Source organism: Cryptomeria japonica, chromosome 11, assembly GCF_030272615.1.
Source record: "Cryptomeria japonica chromosome 11, Sugi_1.0, whole genome shotgun sequence".
In the NCBI taxonomy this organism is placed as follows: Eukaryota; Viridiplantae; Streptophyta; class Pinopsida; order Cupressales; family Cupressaceae; genus Cryptomeria; species Cryptomeria japonica.
The window spans coordinates 175173624-175194194 of NC_081415.1; positions in this window are offsets into that span (position 1 = coordinate 175173624).

A 20571-nucleotide genomic window follows, 5' to 3' on the forward strand; every position below is an offset into this window, starting at 1 on the left:
ATAGTCATATTATTGACTAAGCCTATATGTGGTTCTCAATCGTCTACAAGGTTCACACATATAGAGTCCAACTTGATTCTCCTATGAATCACTTAATAATTAACTAAGTCAACACAACCGAGTTGTAGAGTCCTACTTGGAGATAACTTACTAAATATAGTAAGTACGACTCACACAACTACATGTATGACACATACAGGAGCAAAGTCCTAATTGAAGATAACTTGTAGGACACATATGGAACCAAAGTCCTAATTGACTTCACATTCCAATAAAGTGTGCGATTGACGCTTCACTATTCAAAAGCAAGATGCAGGCTCTGATATTAAGCTTATGATGAGGGATTCTATTAAAAGGAGGAGAAGTTCTATTGGTTTTGGAGAGTGTACACACATGACCCAGAATTGAAAAACCAAGAGAGGTTTGAGAAAATCCTTTGTGGAAATTGATGGACATATACCCAAAGAGATGAAAAAGCAAAGGAATCCTAAACTTATATGCAGTACTGAAAGAAGAATTGGGAAGAAATATAAGCTTCTTGATGAAATTTTCTATTCATTTTCAATAGTTTACATTGTAGGAAATCTAATTTATGAAAAGGTTGAGCTTGACCAATACATGCTTTCCAAATAGAGAGTAGTGAAATTTATTTTCTAAACCATCTATTCAGTTTTGTATTCTTTGGCAAACTTTACTTTGGAAATACCTCTTATGTTGTTTGATGAAAATACCGTGCGAATACTCAATATACTCTGAATAGTGGTTAGTCTCCACTGTTTTTTATTTTGAGCTCAGTGAATTATGGCTCAGAGGAAATACCCATAGAAAAATGTGTAAAAATAGATAGAGTTGCTTGATAGGAGAGTCACACAGAATCCATTTCGGGTTATATTAACATATGAAAAGACTGTCTCAACAGTAGGCAGAACATATACAAAACCCTTAATACTAATTTATAATAAACGCTGCCAGTTAAAACGTAGATGTCATGCACATAGTCCAAAATAACGCAGCCTGTTCTTTTAAAATGTTGTCTGATTTCCAATTTAGGGTGATCTTTCTGATTGCATTTAGAATGATTGAGTCACCTTCCATGTGGATCTTGGTTAAATCTAAATTCATGCATTAATGAAGGTAAAGTATCAATATCTATGTTCTAGGGTAGGCCTTCATAAGGTTGTTTGGTTTGCAGATATTGTTTAATTTATTTAGAAATTATTTGCAAGTTGGTGCTCCTAAGAAATTGTTTTAATTTTTATTATAGTATTAATAATAATTTGTGCAGTTATAATTTAGGAAATAAATTGGTAGAAAATGTTAATAAAGAGAGAAAATTGTGGAGCTAAAAATAGTTGCTTTTTATTTCCAGACTCTTCTTCTCTCCATAATTTACATTCAATTCTTAAATAGTAGTTGTTTCATTAAAATAGGGAAAAGTTCCAAATTATCCTTTTCTCATTTTTAAAATTTTGCATAGGAACACTTCAGCTACTCAAATTTTAGTAGAAAGCACACTTAAACAACCACATAAAGAAGTGAAGTCAGCCTCATTATTTATTTCATGTTGGAGATTCTTGACTCATGATCACCTCCCCCTAATGATTTCTAATCAAGAAGATGTTGGTGATCACCTCCCCCTAATGATTTCTAATCAAGAAGATAGCTCTAGATACCCCTTGATTTCTTCTAGCTACACCATTAAAATTCAGTTTTAACCAATATTTGTCTAAGGAACCCATCACGCATTAGCTTTGAGATTATGAGAAGGATGATCCCCAACCTTCCCAAAAATGGGGTGTTAGTCTCCATTATTGGTGAAGAGAAGAAAACCCCAACATAGAACCACACATGCAAATCATTACTGATTTGACATAAAATTTGATATAGGGTATTTTCCTAACCCATATCCACATACAAATACAACTCAGACTTGCAAGAAAATGTGAAAGATCGGCAAACTATCTCTCATTATTTGTATCCAAACGTTCAAAAGATAAAAAAATTACTAATCAAGTCTGAAATTACATTGTGTGTCAACCTTATAAGCTTCAATAACATTCTGAAACGCATATACAAATAAATTAGCATAACAATAAGAAACTACAAACCAAAAATCACTACTTCATCTCATGCATCCTACTACATACTAGCTTCTTAACCTTCAACCTGCAACAAGAATCAACATGGCTTCAAATCTTTAAGCCTAAAATCTACCCATAATCATATTTAGTCAGCTTTAAATCTATGATCTAAAAATCTAAAAATGGGACCCCTAGAACTTCCCAAAAATCTAAAAATGGGAATTCCCCAAATGAATGTTGAAACTTGTATTTTAACCACCAAAGTTACCAAACCCAAAAGGTTTGGTAAACCCCAAAAAATTCACACCCAAACAAGATCACTCATGTGGTTGGAGGTAGTGGAGTTTGAATGTAAAACTTGTGCACCCATTTTGGGCCCATGGTTTTGTAACATGTTTTACAAGAAAAGCATTGGTAGTTCTCAAATCCTCATTGACTATGTATTAAATGGTTTATATGTATATTAATAGTAATATATTGTAGATGGATCCTAGAATAGACTTCAAGTTTTACAATCAGACATTATGTGTTTTTAAGGGACACGTATATCTATATAGAGTTCAATATTCCTTGTATTGTATAGTTGTTAGATCATTTGATTTATTGTATGTTTTACAAGAAATATATGAATTTGTCTAGCCGTTTTGAATGATTTTTATTCTTTACAATTAACTTTATTCTCATGATATAATAATTACCTTAAACTTAACTTTATGATTTAGTCTCTTAGAGAAGCATGTAAAGATCATCAATAAAACAATAAAGCCATGAGTTTATCTATCTAATGTCTATTTACAATAATGACAATTTTGTATCCTTATCAATGATCTACTCTTTCTCTCCTTATATATTACAAATGATTTTATGTAAACATTACCTTTTCAAAATATACAACCTCTATTACGATAAAATCTAGATATATATATATATATATATATATATATATATATGATTATTATTACTTCATGTGTGAATTTTTAATTGATGTATATATTATTTGATAAAGACATTGAAAACCCACCCACCAAGTTATAAACCATGTTGGTTCAAGTCAACCTCAAGTGGTTTTTCTAGAATGGCATACTTAATCAAATGAGAAAAAATTAAAAATAGTTTTATGAAAAAATAAAAAGAGTGTTCCTTCCAATCAAATAGCTAATAATGACATGTTTCATGCTGCTCCTAATCAGATAGCATCTATGGACTATAACCATAGGGACTATCATCATTATTCATTTCTCATATTCAAAATCTTGGTTATCACATAGCAAAGAACCATTTACCAAGAAGCATTTTCCATTCTGGAGTAAGTTGAACATTCATTGATATTGTTTACAACAAATATACTTTTCATAGTCAATTAAATATTCATAGAAAAATACTTTAGCATAGCCCAAAGACTCAAGTCCAAATTAGGTATGGTAATACTCATAAACAAATAAACTTGTTCTAGGCATTTTTGTCTGAAAAGCAATTTCCCTGCATTGAAATCCATTGCATAATTAGAGATATGATGATTAATAATTATGAATTATTGAGAACATCTATTTGATGAATTTATGAAATGAATGATGATTATTTGGAATCAAGGAACACTAACAGGGGAGGGGGGGTGAATCAGTGTTCTACAATCTTTAACATTATTAACCTGATTCTTCAACCATCTAATACAAATCAACAAAAGAAAGATGTAAACATGAGGTAAACATCCACAACGCTTCTTTGAGATCCACAACACCAAATAATCAACACAACTGAACTACCAACCAAATTATTGTACATTACCGAATGATCTATTCTATCTCATCGGACCTCAATCTCTCTTCTGATATGAATGAATAATGAACTATGGATTGAATATATGACTCTAGTTTCCATCAATGACAACATCTGAACAACAATGCAGTGTCTCTTTCCAAGAATCTCCCCCTTTGGCATTGATGGTGACACTTAGTGAAAATGATTAAGTGTCAGACCAAAGCCAAAATAATGTACACTGTAACAAAAAATCCAAAATTGTAGAATTTGGGAACTCCCCCTAAGATGAATACAACATTTTTCACTAGCCTTCTCTCCCCCTTTGACATCAATGGCAAAGGTAGAGATCCGGATGCCAAAATTCAATGTACAGAAGCATAGACTTTATTATGTTACAAAAAATTAAAGATATGTGTAAAATTGTTTTTCAATGAATTCAGATGATTGTACCATCCCTTCTTGAGACATTCCAACACTGATACAAAACCATTGAAGAGGTATTATTGAGTTTTTGCTGAGCTAAGATCAGATGGGTCAATTGAGTCTAAAACATCTTGTGCTTCCTTCAAAGCAATGAACGTGGTATTCAACTTGGAAGTGATTAAACCCCAAAGTTCACCAACCCTACCAATAACCTTTCATCTTCCTTATTTGCAGCCTGACTTCTCATTTCTAGAATATCATAAAAACCCTTTGGTATCTCAGACATTATTTCTATTAAAGCTTTATCATACACATTTAAATATTTGATAGTAGCTTCCTCTAATGTCCTTTTTCCATTATCATCAAAATTGTTATACCACTTAGATATCAGCTTCAAATTTCCATTCTTGACAACTTCACTCATCATTTCATCTAAAGATATAGGAGGTATAACTATAAATTTTGCTTGTTTGATTACCTCATCTATTCCAGAGGAATTTTCTTTCTTAGTGGATGGCTTCTTCTTGTCAACTTTAGTAGCTTTAGTCCCTTTTTCCTTAACCTCCTTCAAAGATTCATTAGACTTGGTTCCTTCATCATCCTTCACTGTCTCAAATCTCATTATCTTCTTTCTCTTCTCTCCTTTCCCAGATGGCTTGACTCGAGATTTTGTTAACTTTGCAGGACTGGATGGGGGTGTAAATCTCCTTGGGGGTTTAGGAGCAGAGAATTCCGATATGTTCCTTTCCCTTTCTTTCCAAACAACCTCCTTAGAGATTCCAATTCTATCTACATAAGCCTCAACCTCCTTCCTTACTTTCTTCTAGATCTTAGGCTTTTTGAACTCCTTGTACAATTTCAAGTCCCTCTCAATGAAGGTGCCAAACCTATCCTCTGATTGATCTACCAATTTTCTCAGGAGGTGTTGTGCATAAAGCTCAATAATTTATTCATCCACCTCATATCCCATGGGCATGATCCATGAAGTTCTTGGTTTCACTTCTTCCATCAAGCATTGGTCTATGTCCACCATGAAAAAAATTGTGTCCTAATACTTTTCAACTATGGATTTAGGAATTCACTCCCTTTCCTTTATTACAGTTTGGAAATTCTTAAAATAACCCTAGAGTGGCTTTTCAGGCATTGATGTCTCCAATGCTATGAAAAAAATATTTGATCTGGATAGCTACTGGTCTGTCATATGCCCATTGCACTTGACCTATTCCCAGTACTTCATTCATGAAGAAAAAGTATAGACATAAAATTAAGGTTCTATACTTAAATGGTTGCTTCTTGTCTTGTCTTGATCTTCTGTAGGTTCTTCATCTACTCACTCTAGAGCAATTCACATTTTAAACCATATTTCTTGTCTTCCTAGAGCATCTCATATGCAGCATAGATAATTGTTCCAGAGATAGAATTTTCCCTGTTAGAGTTGTAAATATTATAGACTATCACCATGGAGAAAAACTTAACATCATGTTCAAGAATATCACTTATAGTCATTGCCCTTTTATCAAATTGTGATCCAGTTGCATCAATAACCATCTGATTCTTCATGGTCCTTAATGAGGGTAAGTCACCAATTGAGCAAAGACTAGTAATAGCCTTAATAGAAAGCTTTGCGATCTTGTATGGCTTATACAACCATGTAAATTCATTGTGCATTCTACTCAACACATACTGGACCCACTCAATTTCATCAAATGACATAAATCTAACAAATTGCATGAAGCCTTTCTCTTCCAATACATTACATTTAGATTTGAGCTAGAAATTCTCATCTAGCAATCGGTTATTGTAAAGATTCAGCAAATGAGAGATTCCTAATTCCTTGATGGGGCAATGTGTATAAACCCTAATATCTTCAATATGTAAAACACCATAGGGAATTGATGAAAACACACTTTTTTGGATCATCTTCGATCGAAATGAAAGGATGCTTCTTGACTTTGGGATGATCTCTATTGGTTACATAAACAACTAGAGGGGTTGCAATTCCAAAGGTAGCCATCTCATAAAATTCAAACTTGAAAAGTTTCACAAATAAATACCTTTTCCAACAGATAAGGGTTTCACATAGGAAATCTTCTTGTGGCTTCGATCTCTTGGATATTCTGCTTGCAGAGATTTCTTCTCTTCTTCTCTTTGGATACAAAGTGAGAAATTAAAGAAAATAACTGCCTTATATCATTCATAAACCTAAATTTTTAGTGTAATAAATGCACTTTACCCTAGTCTTCTGGATACGCTGCTTTACCAAATACTTCACCAGATTCATCTGTCGATCCTCAAATCTGCTCAAACACTTCTGGAAATTATTTCTAAACATCTATAATAATAAAATTCAACTTCAGCAACTCGTTGAATTTAGGAACAAATCTCAAACAGGGGGTTTATAAGATTTCCATGAAAAACTCCCCGAAGGCCAGATGCCTTAGCTTAGTTACTGGATGAAGTTCCTACACCAGAATCATGTGTGGACCCATTCCTTGCATTATTATTGCTCTTCTTAACCAATGTCTTCTTCATATGATCTCTAATCTCTTCAACCTCTTCTTTGCCTTTCTCATTTGCCTTCACATTCTCATTCTTGTATTCCAGACCTCTCCGATTCACATTTCTGCTTCTATAGTATTTTGCAATATGACTGGATTTTTTGCAAGCATAACAAACAATATTTATTTGCATAGACCTGAAGTTGATCTAATTTTCTCTTGATCTACATTGATTATCAACATATCCAAATTTACCATATGCATAACATCTGACATTCCTCCTATTTGGAAAGTTAGTCATCACACTTTTACAAAAAAAATTACTTATGACCATATTTGTTAAATTTAAAACATTGACCGGAGAAAGATAGACCATTATTATTCATCCTATTTTTGCATTGACTAGCCAAATGACCAAAATTATTGCAAACAAAACAACTGTCATTAAACTTATGAGCATTAGGTTGCCTTGTCGGAGACCTTCTAGATTTGCACTTCTAATGTCATAATTTGGTATTGCCTTGACCAGATCTGGAGTTCTCACATTTCTCAAATCCAAGATCTCTTGTGTCATTGTCATTCTTCTATCTTTCAAGCATCTCATCAAGCTTGGTTGAACTGATCCTGAACTTCTTATAGTCATTTGCAACATCAAGATCATATCTAAGAAGGATAATCTTCCTTTCAAGATCTTCCTTATGTTATCTGGAATCTTGCAAGTCTACTTTCAATTGGCCATTCTCACAATCAATTCTGTAACAGTCATTAGATTTTTCTTTTAATAACTAAGAACGCTTCTCCTCATTCTTCTTCCTTTCTTCCATCTCCCTTATCAAATTCATCACAATGGCTTCCATCTCATTCTTCTGAACTGCATTATCTCTAGCAAGCTTGTCACATTCTTCTATCTTTTTCTTTAGGGCTTCATCATCCATGCTTAGACTTTCTTTCTGGTTAGGTTGATCTACAAGCTCCTTTCTTTTTTCCTTGGACCTGTTTAGTTGCTCCTTTAATGGCTGAATGAAATTTTCAGCATCCTTAAGATTTGTTTTTAATTCCAAGACTTTGGCTTTGGACTGATCAAGAACATAAAGTGCAACAAGTATCTGTTGTCTAATACTACAGGAATCCATTAAAACACCTTCTCAGATATTCCTCAAGTTGTCAAGCTTCTTCTGGAGGATCTAGCTCTTATACCAATTATTGGAATCAAGGAACACTAAGAGTCGGGGTGAATCAATGTTCTGCAATCTTTAACATTATTAACCTGATTCTTCAACCATCTAATGAAAATTAGCAAAAGAAATATGTAAACACATGAGGCAAACATCCACAAAAACATAACACCTTATTTATATGTGGAAAACTTGGTTAAGGGAAAAACCACGATGGGAACCTACCCGCAATGAGATAAAACCCTATTAGGAGTAAATAAAATATTACAATGAGGGATGCAAATGCATTCAAGCACACTACCTAGAGCTCACTGCTCAGATTATAAAAAGGTGTGCAACCCGGAAGGCTCACTGCCTTACAAAATGATTACAAAAGATTCAAGAAGGTTTGAATTATTGAATAGCATCAACAAATGCCTGAGTATAGTTCCGGTTAAGCACAAAATACATAATCTTACTCTTCTCTGCTATACTGCTTTGTTCTGATATTCTGCTATATTTCAGAGCACAAATACTTCCCTTGCGCACATGAAACTACACACAATTGCTCACAATCATTTCCCACACAACCACCAATACCAAAAATAATAATATCAATCGCTCTTATATATCTGCAACATCAAATTAGATCTTTTACATGTCAGCCCAAAAACGTATAACATGCAAATAAAACGTGTATACCAATTCAGATCAATCCAAACTCAAATACATAAGAGAAGCAGAATAAATTATCCACACGCTTCTCACATGTTAGTTTAACATCCTCAAACACATAAATAATCATTAAAATTACTTTGCACGATTTGCACAATGAATATCCACACATTATTGTTGATGAACACTATTCTAACCAAACACCTATATATCAGACCTTCCAACTCACTCAAGAATCATCACCAAATGCCACAAACCTGGAACAAGGTATATTACACATTCACAGTGTTTCTTCGAGATTTAAAACACCAAATATTCAACACAACTGAACTACCAACCAAATTACTATACATATCGGATGACCTGTTCTATCTCACCAGACCTCACTCTCTCTTTCAATATGAATGAATCACGAACAAAGGATTGAATATCTGACTCTAGTTGCCATCAATGACAACATCTGAACAACAATGCAATGTCTCTTGCCAACAGATAATGTGAGCAATTAATTCTTTAATAAATGCAAACCTTGGATGGTAAAGATTGTGTCTAACTACCTTCGTGTGTCTTAGTGGATGCAAGAGATTGTATCACTTTCAAAGAGGGAGGGAGAGTATCATTAGGGAGAAGAGTGCAGACATGGGAAGAGGTCAAAGTCTCTAACATTTCCAAGATCATTGAAATAAGTAACCTTTTAAGGTTTTATTGGTTCTTTAGACTTGTTAAGGTCACATAGGTATTATGTCATCATGTTATTTGGTTCCTATTGACTAGTTGCTCTCGACAAGGTTTCCATCCTCATGTTAATCATCTTAAAGTAAATTTATTTATGTAATTGACTTGGATTTATAGTTTTAAAAATGGAACTTGAGTTTGGGAGTAACTTAATACTCAACCAATTTAATTATTGGTGTAACTATCGATGCAAGAATTCAAAATTCAAATCTTGAGAGACATTGTTGAAATGGCTTTTAAGTAAAAGTACCCATATATGCATTTTAATTGTTGACCTCACTCTCAAGGGTGTTACAAGTCATGATATCTAATACTTATGATAATGGAGATGATTGATGTAAGGTCTCTTTTGGTTGGAAAGATTCAATGAATGTTGGAAGCGATGGAATGAGATATAACTATTTTTTTTGTTTGAGCTAAGGAGAAAATTTGTTTGAAGTATGAACACATAAAATAGCATAATTTGGGGTAAAACTAAGGGGATGATAGAAAAATGAAAGCACAAGGACTAAAAATAGTGTCTAACAGAAGAGGCAATTGCAAGTTGGTTGTGAATGAATAACTCATAGCTAAGAAGGAATGCCTTATATCCTTTTTTCTATCAATCTAATTGGAAGCATGAGTCTTAACCTTATTTTTTCTTTGTCGAGCTTCTATATGAAATCTTAATAAATGATTACTCATTGAATTTTTGAATTGAAAACAATTGCATCATTTGTTAGAAACACAGTTGTCATTACACCAAAAATTTGACCTATTAATGCCTAATACAATTGTGATATTTAATGAATCCATGTAGGAGGTGGTTAAGCCATGCCGCAAACCCAAGAAATGTGTTACACAACACAAGGAGACCAAGGGCATACACCTTGCAACAACCCCTCTAGCACAAGTGAGCTTGTACCCATGACCTAAGCTTTGATACCAGTTGTTAGAAACATGATTGTCATTGCACCAAAAGATTGACCCGTTAATGCCTGATACAACTGCAAGATTTAATGAATCCATGAGAGGTGCTTAAGCCATGTCGCAAACCCGAGCACTATATTTCACAACACAAGGAGACCAAGGGCATACACCTTGCAAGATCATCAAATCATAAGAAATCAGTCCAATAGATTATAGTTTAGAGAAGCTTATAATTATCGATTCATTAAGAGAATTCTTGGGCATATCAAAGTAAACATTTCATCTTGAAAACAATCTGATTTAGTAACCATGATATGAATATTAGAGACACACCCTATTTTTACTAAGCATATTATAAGTTGTAATATATTTTTAGATTTCCATTTTCTTGTGGCAATCAAATTATACCTTGCTTTCAGCCTGAAATTAGAGTTTACTATCAATCTATAATTTGGGGCTCAACGATATACTTTGATTTGTATAATCAAATCATTACATTAAAAACTAGGAGATCGAAAGACCATTTATAATTATTAAGTCATAATCAACCATCAAGGCAACGAATATAATGAGTGACTCATACATCCAATGCTAGTCACTAGGATACAAGAAGAATAAGTTATTTTGGGAAAGATCCTTAATGTGAGAGAACACGTGCATGTATGCATGTACATGCGAGGGTTGCACATACATGTACACATGCAATGTGTTGTGAAACATTGCTCATTTACACAATTAATTTTCAAAATGATTAATATGACTCTTGAATAGAGTAGAAATCTCTGAAACAATCCTCACATGTCTTGAATCATTTTGATAAATTTTGTCTTGAATTATGAAACACTAATCAGTTATAAGGGAAACAAACGATATTAATTTTTTAACTTCCAATGTATAATCAATGTATTTAGTGATAGCTTGAAAGGTAAGAGAGATACATAATAGTAGATAGTTAGTTAAGAAGCATGCATGCAAAGATAACTAATCTTATGGATCCAACCTAAATTTCACTCACTCAAATAGAGATAAGAGGTGTAACCTCTATTATCCTACAACCCTCATATCGATTTCAACTCGAATTGTGGTTCTTTGTAATTCTCCATTAATGTCAAATCTATGTTGAAGCTGAGGACAACACATGTGTAGTCAAATATACTTAATGCTGAGCCTTATGGGGTCAATCTTCGAATACAATTAATAGAGAAACCTATGTTTGTTTTATTTAACCAATTCTTTGTTATTAAGGGATGATAGACCAAAAGCTAGGAACTCAGTCAATCAACAAGTCTTGAATGTGTTGGATCTCACCTACCCCCCACTCACATGCTCAGTATGCACAAGTTATCTACAGAATTAATGCCAAGATTTGAATTGATTTTTATCATCTATTCCAACCTAGCCACCATACCATTTGAATTCTTCATGAAATTTATGGGTAACAAGAAATACAATTTTATATAATCTTTTCAGGAGGTTCTAGATGTTTCTTGGTACATTCTCTTATACATGTATGTAGAATTCTAGATTGTTTTGAAGACCTCCATAAAAAAAGAGGCAATTGTGATCAATTGTATGATGAATGAAAAATATAGATTGATGAATAAAAATATGTTTCTTTTGTATTTGTCTTCCCTGTTTTCTCCCTTGTTTCTAACATAATGTTGTTAAGAAGAAGGAATCAATTGATTTGAAATCAACAAGGAAATCATGGGAATGTAATTGTCACCAATTTTTGTACACTGCTCAAATTGGCAAACTTGTAGTAGTTATCATTATTAATTGTGAAAGGTACATATATTCAATATTGATTAATCATATTTGAAATGAAGGATTTCAATAAGTTTCATATTTATTATGCAAAATCATAACTGAAAATTAACAGAAAAATGCATAGCATTGTAGTTATTTTTCATTTCATTATGAAGTATACAAAAGATAGCAAAAATATTGTTGTATCATAATTTGAATTAAAAGAGTAATCAAGAAGTCCCACACAAGCCGTGGGAGTAGCTGAACTAGCATATAACATATGAAATGAACTATATAGTTGAATAAAAGAAGAAGAGAATAGATAAGGAAACATAGCCATCATTATATGATGTCAGTCTTCTGGTGGTCTTCAAAGTTGTCATCTTCTCTTGCTACTCATCTTCAAAAAAAATTCCAAATGATAAGAGAAAAGGGTTAGAGCTCTGACTATGAGACCTTATATGTTCTACTAATAGAATGTAGTGCATCACATATGCCATATTGCTCAAATAAATATAAGGTGCATGCTAGAGGAGCTGAAAAATATCTATCACTGAGGCATCTTATCATGAGACTAAAAGATGCACTTATTTTACTAACATTGTTTGTCCACTGTGCAGGTACAGGTACATAGTGCATTACTGATTTATAATATTCAACATTCAAGCATATGGTGTAAAATGAGGCTCCCACAAGGGTTGAGCCCAGCATGCTAATATGTCAATATGACTTCCTTGAGCAGGGACACGTCATTCACAACAGTGAACTTTTAAGTGTTGGCAACAATGCAACAAACTGAGGGGGGGGTGAATAAGTTTGCACCGAAACTCACTGCAACTTAAACCACAAAATAGATCTGATAATTAACAGTTAAAGCATGAAATAACTCCACATAAATAATACACATAACACCAAGATTTTTGATGTGGAAAACTTGGCTAAGGGAAAAACAACAATGGGAACATACCCACAATGAGATAATACCTTGTTAGAAGTAAATGAATTATTGCAATGGGGAATGCACATGCATTCAAGCACACTACCTAGAGTTCACTGCTGAAATAAGAAACTGAACCAGTCATTAGCTAGGAGGGACCCCAAAGAGATCAATCTAGACTGGTCAGCAATAGTAAACACAACGGAAACACAGGGACATGATGGAGGCAATGCAGAATAGATTGTATTATATTATGAAAACTATTTACAACCAACCGGTAACAATTGAGTTATAGACAACTGAGTTACAACCAACCTGCTTTTTCCTTAATCAAAAACAATTGAGTTATAGACACTAGCTCACAAGCCTGCTAAAATATCTCAAAATATAGAACAAGTCACAACCGCGACCTCAAATCTTAAAATCTATCTTCTATTATCAGTCTAAATTCTCTCATTACATTTTAATGCTCTATTACAATGATTTATATGATCCAAGGGGATCTGGTTGTCCCAAAAGGGATCAAAACCTAAAGAAAAGGACCTAACATGTAAAACCAACAAGGTCGGCCTCCGCCAAAGAAATTCTTCTAGAAAATCCAAAGGATGAAGTTTAGATCATGGGAAAAGGTCAGCCAGATGCCAAGGATCATCAAAATCAATGCTCAAGGCTCTGAAAGCTATAGAAGGGATTTGATAGATCACCAATGCAAAGAGGTCCAAGTAACCAATAATAGAAAACTATCTCAAAAACCGGTAGTGATAACTTGTCATAAAATGATCCAAACGCTCCACAGTTTGGGAATAAGGAAGATGATCAAGTCTTTAAGAAAAATCCAACTCCATGGGTTCTAGTGATCCAAATCTGGGACACACATAAAGAAATGTTGAAACTACAAACAAAAAGCAAAACAGTAAGGAAATATTTTTGGTTGATGCAAGATTTCTTTGAACCAGGGATGCTCCTGCATCAAACATCTAGGGTTGTTGAAAAAAGAGTGCTCGTCTCTCACTTTGTTGAGGTCAGAGGAAAACCAAGGCAGTCTACCTCTGCCTAAGAAATCCAAGATGAATCTTCAACTGGTATGTCCTTCCACTTCACAATATACTCCTTTTACTGACTGCTCCGGGTACTATGTCCAATCCTACTATCCAAAATATCTTCAATTTGATCTAATTCCTTCAAGGGCACCTGTTTCTCCAAGTCAAAAATATTGTCCTCACTAAATTTTGGTTCATGATACTAGTGAAGATCTACAATGTCAAGCATAGGTGAAATACTCAGACTATTCGGTAATTCCACTTCATTTGCATTCCCAAAACTGAACTTTCTCAAGATCCTGCAAGGTCCAAACTTTCTCATCTGCAACTTGTTATAAGTTCCAGCTAGGAATATTTCTTTTCTCAGATACACCATCACTTCATCGCCAACTTCAAATTCCTTATGTCTCATCTTCTCATCTGCTTTCTCCTTATACATGTTGTTCATGTCCTCAAAATTTTGCCTAACTTGAATATGTAAGTCCTTCATGTGATCTGCAAATTCTTCTACTTATGAACTTGTTTGGTCTTTATTGCTAATATCTCCTAATTCTGAAATACCTCTAGGATGTACTCCTATAACAATCTCAAAAGGTGTTCTTCTGGTACTCTTGGTTACTGAATTATTGTAGGCGAACGATTCTTGTGCAAGAATCAAATCCCAACTTTCATTTTTCTCCAAATAAACATCTCAACAAATTTCCCAAACTCTAGTTAGCTATTTTTGTCTATCCATCAGTCTAAGGGTGAAAAGTAGAACTAATATTCAAATCTGTCTTCATCTTCTTCGAAAGTGTTCTCTAAAAATTGCCAACAAACTTAGTGTCTCTATCTAAAACTATGCTCTTAGGTAATCCATGCAATCTCACTACTTCCTTGAAAAATAGGTCTGCTACATGTAATGCATCTGATGTCTTCTTACAAGGTATGAAATGAGCCATCTTCGAGACCCTATCCACTATCACAAATATATAATCATTCCCTCTCGGTGTTTTAGGCAATCCAAGTATTAAATCCATGCTTATATCCTCCCAAGGTCTTACTGGTACTATCAAAGGTTTATACAATCCCACATTTTGACTACTATCCTTTGCAACTTGAAAAACTCTACAACTTTGCACATATTGTTAGACAGTTCAAATAACTGGAAGACAACTGAGAGGGGGGGTGAATCAGTTATTAAAAAATACCGGAACCATTAGCAATTAAAACTTTAATACCAGAACCCAAAACATTAATACCTGAATAGCAGTTAAACCAATTAAGCATAAACAATAATCACAGAATAAATACCATCCACATGACATAAATATTTGTACGTGGAAAACCCGGTAAAGGGAAAAACCACGGTGGGAAGCCTACCCACAGTCAGATAATACTTTTGTAGTAAGTATGTGAATTACAATTAAGGGGCCTACACTTGCAAGAAGGCCAACAACCTAGAACATGCTGCTCATCACTAAAGAAGTCTCACTGACTACATAGAAATCCATATTACAATTCAAAGAAGTGTTGAACTACAAAAGATAGCATCTCCTATCCCTGAGTGTGGTTCTGGTTAAGTTCAATACCAGAGGACTAAATCCTCTTACATAAACCCAATTTGATCTCCAATGATCGATCAATCCTTTTCCTGAATGATATTACATCATTTGCACATTACGTTCCTTGACCATGACCTCTAACATAACCATGATGATCTACAATGAGATCTTACATCTATATATACAAACCCTCAAACATAAACAATTAGGTCAGCCACCAGAAAATAAACCAATTACATAATTATAAACCTTTTCAACCTTAGACCAAACAAATAATATCCAACACATAAGACATCTAGGAAACACATCAAGAGGTCCAATCCACATGCTTCGTTAAAGTCAGTCCATAACCTAGATCAACCGGGACTTAATATAGGTCCACACGCTACAACAATGATCTCAATCTGCCAAGTCTCGAACATGATCACCAATAGTATCCTAAAACTCCATTAGAATATGCACCAACACTACTTATGCAATGCATCAAAGATCTTCATCAAAAGCTCTACTGGTGAAACTGTCGCCGGAACCAGAAACCAAGCTTCTAAGCAAATAGTATAGCATCTGATCACCAAACCAAAACCAACTGATTGAATATAAGCATGAGTAACATGAACAAGCCAATTCCATAATCAAATAATACCGGAGCCTACCAGATCATGTCGGATCCAAATCAATCGGAAACCACTCAACCTACCGAGACCAGAAGGGTACCGGTAAAGAATCCAAACAGTTAGTGCTGGCATCAATGAAAAAATATCAATGCAACACATAATCAATTCCACCAAATGGCCAACAATCTCCCCCTTTGACATTGATGGCAACACTAGATGTGAAAAACATCTAAGTACTAAGAAATGCCAAATAGGTCTCCCCCAATGGAAGACAGCCAACAATCACCTGCAAACAGATGTAGCAATGAGGTTCTGAAACAAAGACCAAATTTCCCCTAGTTTATACAGCTCCTTAACTTTTCTTTTTCATATCTATATCACTCCCCCTTTGACATCAATGCTAGAAATCTGACAAAAATATCAAAGTAAAAAACATAAACTACTGAATCACAAAGCTAACTACTCCCCCCGAGAAGTAGCATCCCCACATCAGTGCCATAATGAATAGTATCTGTGATAATGCATACCAAACTGATGCAAAATTACATCAATCAAGTCTCTACTAGAGGGGCAGAAACTCCCAATCTGTGTCTCGCAGGTACTCAAATAATGTTTTGGGCAAAGGTTTAGTGAAAATATCTGCAATCTGCTCTTTAGTGTTCACATAAACCAGTCTAACTTCATTTGCTTCCACCTTTTCCTTCAAAAAATTATACTTGATATATATGTGCTTTGTCTTAGAATGAAATGCTGGATTCTTTGATATATCAATAGCAGTGGAGTTATCACAGTGAATAACTACCGATGCATCACAATCCACCTTTATATCCTTCAACATTTTCTTCATCCAGAAAACCTGTGTACAGTTAGTAGCAGCAACAACATACTCAACTTTAGCTGTAGATAAAGAAGTACATGATTGTTTCTTGTTGATCCATGAAACCAACTTCTTTCCAAGAAAGAAAGCTCCACCGGAAGTACTTTTCTGGTCATCAACATCTCTAGCCCAATTAGCATATGTGTATGCACATAAAGTAAAGTGATCATCCTTAGGGTACCACAAACCATATTCTGATGTACCTTGCAAATATCTAAAAATCCTTTTCACCACATTCTCATGATTTTCTCTAAGATCACTTTGAAATCTTGAAATAATACAAACAACATTCATAATATCAGGCCTAGTCTGAGTTGAATAAAGCAGACCTCCAATCATAGATTTGTATATTGTAGGATTTACCAGTGCAGAAACATCTTTTCTTGTCAATTTCTCACTTATAACCATAGGAGTACTTACCAGTATAGAATCTCCCATACCAAATTTCTTCAACAATTCCTTAGCATACTTAGTTTGATAGATGAAAATACCTTTATCAGTCTGAGTAATCTGCAAACCTAAGAAAAATTTCATCTCTCCAATCATAGACATCTCAAATTCTTTCTTTATATTTTTAGAAAAATCTATGCACAACTTATCTTCACCTCCAAAAATAATGTCATCAACAAATACTTCAATAATCAGTATATCATCATCAATGATCTTATAATAAAAATTAATGTCAGCACTACCCTTAGTAAAACCAAGTTCCAAAAGATATGTATCCAACCTTGCATACCAAGCTCTAGGTGCTTGTTTCAATCCATATAAAGTTTTCCTTAACCTAAAAACCATATTTGTATCATCTAATCATGAAAAGCCATTAGGTTTCTTAATATAAACTTCCTCATCAAGATCCCCATTCAAAATGAACATTTAACATCCATCTGATAAAACTTGTAGTTTTTATAAGCAGCATAGGCAAGAAATAAGCTTACAACTTCAATCCTAGCTACTGGTGCAAAAGTCTCTCCATATTCAATTCCTTCTTTCTGATAATATCCTTTACAAACCAATCTAGCCTTATTCCTTATAACTTGACCATCCTCATTCAATTTCTTTCTAAAAACCCATTTAGTTCCAATAGCATTTTTATTTTTAGGTCGGGGAACCAAAGTCCATGTGTTGTTTTTCTCAATCTGATCTAATTCTTCTTCAATAGCTTTCAACCAATATTCATCTTTACATGCCTCAAGTATTGATACTGGTTTAACTTGTGAAATTAAACATACCTCATTAGTTGTCAGTCTTCTTCTTGTCATCACTCCATTGTTCTTATCCTCAATGATTTGATCTTCTGAATGATTCAATCTCACATACCTAGGAGTCATCTGACTCTCTATTCCTCTTCCTTGATCTTCAGTTACTGTAGAATTCTCTGATACTGCTGGAGTAACTGGTTCAACACTTTGTTCCGATAAAGGTGCTACAGGTTTAGATATAATCATTTACATTGTCAGCTCCTTCTCATAAACTTTGATTTGACTTCTGTTCAGCTCATCTACTTTGACATTAGCACTCTCCACAATTTTCTGCAATCTCTTTTTATAACATCTATATGCTTTGATTTCTTTAGAATAACCAGGAAATATGCCTTCATCACATCTAGGATAAAACTTACCAATGATATCATCTCTCCTCATATAACATTTACTACAAAAAATTCTGAAATACTTAGTTGTAGGTGTACTTCCAAACCATAATTAATAAGGCATCTTGTTGGTTTCTCATTTGATATGTACTCTATTGAATGTATAAATTGTTGTGCTCACTGATTCTCTCTAGTTGATATGAGGTAGAATATCTTACATCATCATTGTTCTAGCAGCATCCAAGATAGGTATGTTCTTCCTTTCAACAACTCCATTCTGCTAAGGTGTCTAGGGATTAGAAAATTGTCTTCTTATACCATGCTTCTCACAAAAGATTAAATTCACTAGATGTGAATTCTCCACCATGATCTGACCTCAAACATTTAATCTCCAATCCTGTCTCAGTTTCCACTTTAGCCTTAAATATTTTAAACTTTTCAAATGCTTCAGATTTTTCTTTCAGAATAGTAACCCACATCATTCTAGAATAATCATCAATGATTAGCATGAAATATCTATTACCTTGAAAACATTTAACTCTAGTAGGGCCACACAAATCAATATGGATAAGATCAAGAACATCTAAAGATTTCAGTCATATTCTTTTAACTTTGTTTTAAGAAAACCTCTAATTAAAATAAACTAATCCCTACATCGTAACGATACAAATCTCCCCAATATTCCTTCTAAACTAACCGACAGACGTTGCATTCACAAACCATACGCGTTGATTTCGAAGTCAACAAAAGTCACATTTAGGCATTAAATCAAAATTAGAAATAGCATCCATAGAAAATGGAGAAAAACTTTACTTAGTGGACTAGTCAACACAGAGGGCACGAGTCGTTACTCCCATGAAATAGCATCTATAGAAAATCTTCAGCTTGACAATTTCATACTACTTTACCCCTTCCCTTTATATGTGAAACCAGAATTCTGCTCCAATATTACCCTCCTTATTGCTCTCATTTTATTTAATTTTGGATATAAAAGTTTCAATTAGTATAACTAATTTATTGTTTCCATTTGTGCAAGGACTATCAAATTTTACCTTATGGGTTTCGCTCTTTTCAACAGATATTACAGCAGAGCATATTATGAGAATGTATCCATTGAAAGTATCAGTGAAGTTTGTGACTGGTGCTTCAATTTTCAAAAGGAGGATGCAAGATCTGATGTTAATCTTATGATGAGGGATTCTGTTAAAAAAATCAGAATCCAAAATAGCAAAACCTAGAGTAATTGGAGAAAATCTTGGGTTGAAATTGATGGACAGATACCCAAAGAGCTGAAGAAGAAGAGGAATCCAAAAGTTATATGTGGTAGTGAAAGAAAAGTTGGGAAGAAATATAAGCTTCTTGATGAAATTATCTGTTGATTACAATGGATGCAAAGAGATTTTTCTTTCCTTGAAGTTTCTGTTGGCAAAGCCCAAATGTATGGTGCATGCTTTGTCTCAAATGAACAAAGGGTGGAGATTTTGAGAGGATGGAAAAGAGCTATTTGGTACATAAGCCAGTACTATGGAGGATAAGTATCTTTCATAGATACTAAATTGTAATTTCCACACATCAACGATTAGCTAATACGAGGATAAATCTGATTTATCATGGATGTAGTCAAATTGACAAACCATTTAATTTGTTATCTATGTGCAATTTATGTTTAATTAAGTGTATTACACTTGTTATTTATTTTATATATGTTTTATAGAATTCAGTTGACAGAAAAAGTGCCATAGAAATAACTATCTTAAGCAATCCCATAATTTCTTAGAATAGTGGCTTAGATTATTTTATTTGTGTCTATTATTTGTGCCTAGTTCTGGGCCATCATTTGAGTGCAAAACATACCTGTCATTTGAGTGCACCATCATTTATTTAAAATAAAATTTGTATGCCTAATATTCCTTAATTCTAAACAAACCCGCAATACGACTATGGTGTACAAGTCTCGTCTACATAACAAGCGTTCCATTCAACAAA